Source organism: Pseudorca crassidens, chromosome 10 (assembly GCF_039906515.1).
Source record: "Pseudorca crassidens isolate mPseCra1 chromosome 10, mPseCra1.hap1, whole genome shotgun sequence".
Classification (NCBI taxonomy): Eukaryota; Metazoa; Chordata; class Mammalia; order Artiodactyla; family Delphinidae; genus Pseudorca; species Pseudorca crassidens.
This window is the reverse complement of record NC_090305.1, coordinates 49,987,272-49,992,722: the sequence shown is the minus strand read 5'-3', so window position 1 is coordinate 49,992,722 and position 5,451 is coordinate 49,987,272. Positions and strand designations below refer to the sequence as shown.

The 5,451-nt window shown below is 45.1% G+C and overlaps 1 pseudogene; it reads right to left on the bottom strand.

Annotated features, from left to right (window-relative positions):
- Positions 1 to 3,513: 3,513 nt before the first annotated feature.
- Positions 3,514 to 5,075, bottom strand: LOC137232908 (extended synaptotagmin-1 pseudogene; annotated as a pseudogene).
- Positions 5,076 to 5,451: the final 376 nt, after the last annotated feature.

Below are 5,451 nucleotides of genomic sequence, written 5' to 3'. Positions count from 1 at the left end.
TATTTTTTTCTTAACTGTCATTTTATGAAAAGAGCCTATCCATTTGTTGACAAAACATTAAGAAAACGAACTGGTTAAGTTTCACAGGACTTCAAGATTGAAATTCTAGTGCCCAAAGTAGCAGTGTCAGAGTGATGAGGCATCCAGATAATGATCTCAGAAACCTTCCCAAACAATGTGACTATTTCAGTAGAAGGAGGGAGGGGGGAAAAGACTGACTTAATTCTTTGGTCTGTCCCTAAGAGGCCATCTATCCTGTCTTGGAGAGACAAAGTGCTTTACTGTGAGGATCACTTTGGTGGTGTATTGGTACAACTCTTACTGAAAGATTAGAATTATTTTAAAATGTTAAGTTTTAGGCACTCTGAGGAGGGCTGAAGAACATGGACTCCCATTGACTGGTTCCAGTAGTCAGCCCACTGGCACCTTTAAGATTCCCCCAGCGTCGTTTGAGAAGCTTCGTATTCACTTGTCTTCCTTAAGCCTCACAAAGGCTCTGTGTCTGGGTCTGCTGGCTGTTCAGCAAGAATGTTTCCTCTTCTTCCTGCACACAACGCTAGACCACATTTCCCAGGCTCCCTTGCGGTTAGTTGTGGCTATGAGTCTGAATTCCAACCAATGGAACACGTGCAGAAATGATTTGTGCCATTTCTGAGCCAAGCCTTTTAAGAGATGGCTATGTCTCCTCCTCGCTCTATTTCTTCCTTTACTGACAGGATGCTGATGAAAGTGAGTCCTCAGGGAAGCGAGGGCTACATGGCACCCAGGACACAGTACAAAGGGGCCTGAGGTGCAGGAGAGCCTCCCATCACCCAGAAACAACTTACCTGAGCAAGAAATAAACTTGTATTAGGCTTGCATATTTTATATTTTGAGGTCTATTTATTACAACTGCTAGGATGACCCTAACTAATAAGGCACTTGAGTAGCTAGCAATTAAAGGAGGCAGCGCCAATGGATGTACCTTCTTGAAACTCATGGGAAACATTTCAGAAACATAAGCCTTTCACCTTTTCTTTCTTTTGTTTCTCATTTTTAGTCTACCATTGGCTCACTTTGTATTTTCATGTTTTAACTGATTAATTTGTTGGTAGTGATAGCTCTTCTATAAATCTTGTCACTTCCACCCCCACCCCCCAAACACACACCAAATAAGACTGAGTTTGGAAAAAGTCACCAGGAAAGATTTTCATAAATTCTCCAAGGATGAAAATGAGAGTGATGGGAGCTTAGTGAGTGAGAGGCTGAGTGGTGATTAATGGGAGGCCTCAGGGAGCATACAGGGGCCTTGTTTCCCCGCAATGATGGTGAGAAGACACAACGGCTCATTAAGGATGATGGTGGATTATTTTCAGGTATGTTAAGTTTTTAAATTCTCATTCAACAAAATGCACATTGTTTACATTCCATCTACCTATTCAACTGTCAAAAAGTAGATGTAGGCGTAGCATGAACAGCCTGCTGGATAGCATGAACCATCTAATTTATAGTCTTTTTTTCTTGCTTCTTGGGGATTTTGATTTTATTAAATATGGTAATGGATAGTAACTTAGGGAGCGTTCAGGTAAAGAAACTGATCCAGAGTGCCTACTCAATGAAATTGATCCGATAATTTCTGCAGTTTAAGAAATAATTTATTTTAAATTGTTTTATTTACCTGGATATAGATTAAAATGTGAACATTTTTATTAAAAACACTGTCTTCAATTTAAAATACACAATCTTTGAAGCATTGAGTTATGAGACAAGTGTATATCACATTTTATTGTAAGAAAGCTGAATGAAAAATTCTGGAAATATTTGTTGAACCCTTCTGTATATCAGGTGCTGTTACACTTGTCTCCCATGGGTCAACCAAATCTACATGCTTTATTTTTCCATACATTTTAGTAGTAGAATACACAAATATATACTAACACCTTCCAAGGTTTTGTGACACCATCTTATATATAAATCTTATATATACTAGGCAGAGTGCACAGATGATAGTAAATCTAAATGAATGAATTTTCATCCCTCTTGATCTTATTTTATTTGTGTCGTAGGTCAGGTTCCTGAGAAACAGACTCTGAGATTCTAAGAGAGTCATTCAGAAGTTTAATTTGAGGGTGCTGTCAGGAATAGTACTTGTGAAGAGTAAGGAAAGCAGAACAGGCAAAGGGAGAAGGTAAACCATGATGCAATTGCAAAAGAAGCCTCAGCTGATCCCATGAGGAGCTTAGGAACTGGGATGGTCCTTCAGAGTTGTTCCAAACTGAGACAAAGTGTCTGGGTCTTTTTGGATGCAGGCTATCCCCAGGGTGGAGCATAATCTTGGGCAAGGTAGCTTCCTTCAGCTGAGGACAATTTTGGAAAAGGAACTGAGTTGTGAGCCATCAGCTGCCAATATCCCTCAGCAGGAGGGGTGAGTTCCTTGATCCAAGAGGGATGTGTTGGGCACACAGCATCCACTGTCAGCACACTATGTGAGATTGTATCATTTTGTCATAAAAAGAGAAACGACAGGATAGAAATAAGCAAAGGGAGAAATGTGGGTAAAAAGGGAAGAGAAGGAAAATAATACATCAGTATTTTGGGAAAAAAGGAAAGTATAGTTTTCACCGAAAGGCCTCATCCAGGTCCTCTTCTTCTGTGAAGTATCAGTATTTGGGAAAAAGTATCAGTATTTGGGAAAAAGTATCAGTATTTGGGAAAAAGGGAAAGTAAATAAATCTAAAAATAAAAATGTGTGTGTACCAGCCACTGTGATTTCACGCACAGCACATTCCTGGGGAAGGTAGTTGCTAAAATGGCCAAGGTCACAGAATGAGAGTTTTGGAAAACACCTGTGAATCAGAGGATTGTGCCATAACCTTCAAAGCACATGAAAATGAATGGAAGTGCATCCTGTTAAACTATTTCCTAACAGAGGTCATTCAGTCATAACAACACTTTCAGAGCACGAAGAAGCAGGTTTGTTGAATATTGATGCTGTAAGTGAAAGAACTTAAATTTAGCAAATTTGAATCTTGGCTTATCTATGAATTGTCAACTTTTAATCATCCTATGGATGATTTGTTTTTGTTTTTTTGGGGTTTTTTTGCGGTACGCGGGCCTCTCAGCATTTTGGCCTCTCCCGTTGCGGAGCACAGGCTCTGGACACGCAGGCCTAGTGGCCATGGCTCACGGGCCCAGCCGCTCCGCGGCATGTGGGATCTTCCTGGACTGGGGCACGAACCAGTGTCCCCTGCATCAGCAGGTGGACTCTCAACCACTGCGCCACCAGGGAAGCCCTATGGATGATTTTTAAATGATGTTCATTTGACTTTGGAATTTCTTACAAGAATTTTGGGAGGAGCCCACTGATCATCTTGGTTTGGGTTTCCCCAGAAACGGACCTGAGACAAAAATTCAAGGGCTAGTAGTTTCCTGGGGAAACTATGTGGTTTTATTTGTTTGTTTGTTTGTTTGTTTTTTTGATCTTTCAAAAAGCTGTATTTGGCATAAGCTAATGCCACTGCTAGTGCTGCCAGTGGCCAGGCACAGACACAGAAGGTCCTGAGGAGCTGGGCAGAAAGGAGAATGTACAGGCAGAGCAGGAAATAGCCAGCTCACGTCCCTGTCCCAGGAGCCCAGAAGGATAAAGGCCGTGCAGTAAAGGGTAACATACAGTCCTCCTCTTTGGTCACACAAAGGCCCTATCATGGGCCTGGGAGGTGAGATAGCTGAGGGGTGCAGGCTCTGCCCTCGGACTCCAAGCTTTAGGCTCATCACATTGAGGTGGTAATGCAGTGAGAGGCGAGGCAAGGAGACAGAGCAGTCAGGCTGGTAATCTCTGGCTCCTAGGAGCTGCCCTTGTCCTTGTCATCCATGAGGTCATACCACTGGACTGCACCCTGGGAAAGGTCTATCTCAGCGAGGTCCAACTGCACCTTCCTCAGCAGCTCACGCTCTCTTGACATGAAGGAGGAACTAGACTTCACAGAGACATCCAGCTTTCGCCGAAAGGCCTCATCCAGGGGCAATTTCCACTCAAACTGTTCATTGAATTCAGGATTTAGGGTCCTCTTCTTCTGTGAGGACTTCCTCTTGGTGCCCCAGTTCTTGTCTGGCAGTAGCAACAGTGACACGTAGGGGTCGGGGGGATACCGTCCATTTTGTCGAAGGGCCCAGCAACTGTAAATGATGCTGACCAGCTTGCGTTCTTCACTGTAGTACCAAACAGTCAGTTTCACCTGGCCCAGAGTCCAGGCTGGAGCCTCAAGGGGACTGTCACTGTGTGTTAGGCGCTGCCGGAGCTCTGGGGCTGAGGAAGTGTTGTGAGGGAGTCCCCCCCACCCCGAGCTCTGGTTCTTCGCTCAGAGAAGAGGAGCTGTGGCTGTAGCTGTGGCTGTGAACTTTCACCCCTGAGTGCTGGGACACCAGGATCCCTAGCTGTGCTTGCAGTAGCTTCTGCCCTGGACCATTGCTGAGCACAAACCAGTGGTCCAAGCAGAGCTGGTCAGCCATGAGGAGCTCAGAGAGAGGCAAGGATAACAAGCCCAGTGTGCCAGTCCCCTCACCCGGAACCTGCAACTCCAGGCTCTCAGAGTTTGGTTTCCTGATGAGAGAGGAGGCACTCCTGACATTTGGAAAACAGTCTTAGTTTTATGAGAAGTATTTCCCAAAGCAAGAGTAGCATAAGGGCTGGGAGGCTTGGTACCTTTTCGGAGCTGCAGGTCCTCAGCTCGCTCCAGGTAGACAGAGAGCAGGGCTGCGCCAGTTCTGCACTCTTCTCAGTCTGGATCAGACAGTTCATCTGCAGCACCGCCTCTAACTCAGCAGCAGTGGGACGGGGGGGTCAGACGCAAGTGTAGGCAGCCAGATGAGACATCCTCCAGGGTCAGCCACTCATCAGGGAAGCCATTGTTTAGGACTGTGGTGAGACTCACTTTACACCTGCCCAGAAAGTCATCCTTGTCCAGCTCCTTGTCAAAAATCTCAATCTCTAGCTCTTGGCCTGGAATTGATGTGACGATCACCTCAAAGACCTCGTTCCAATGGGGATTGAGATCTTCCTTAACAACGCGGCTCTGGAAGCTTCGTCCTCCCAGATTTAGGAAATGTTAGATGGTAGCAGGTGATGATATAGGGATGGAGAATGCAGCCTATCAAAGGTAGTCAGGAGCTTAACCCTACTGTGAAAAACAAAACACACTGGAGAATTATCTTGACGGAAGGGCAAGGAAGCAGGGGTACTAGTCACCAGGGCTTATTGTTCTCTCAACTTCAGGTCTGCTTTGTGCCCAGGGGGAGCAGTCTCCCTGGGCTTAAGGAAGTGGCCGGGAGGGACAGAGAGGCAGAAACTGACGGTTGGAAGCCTGCAAATCAAGCCTGAGGGGTGCATGCAGGGAACTGTCAAGGCAGCCTCTGCTACATTGATGGTCTGAATGTATTTTTCTTGTTATGATATTAAAGTTGGTTTCCATCCCT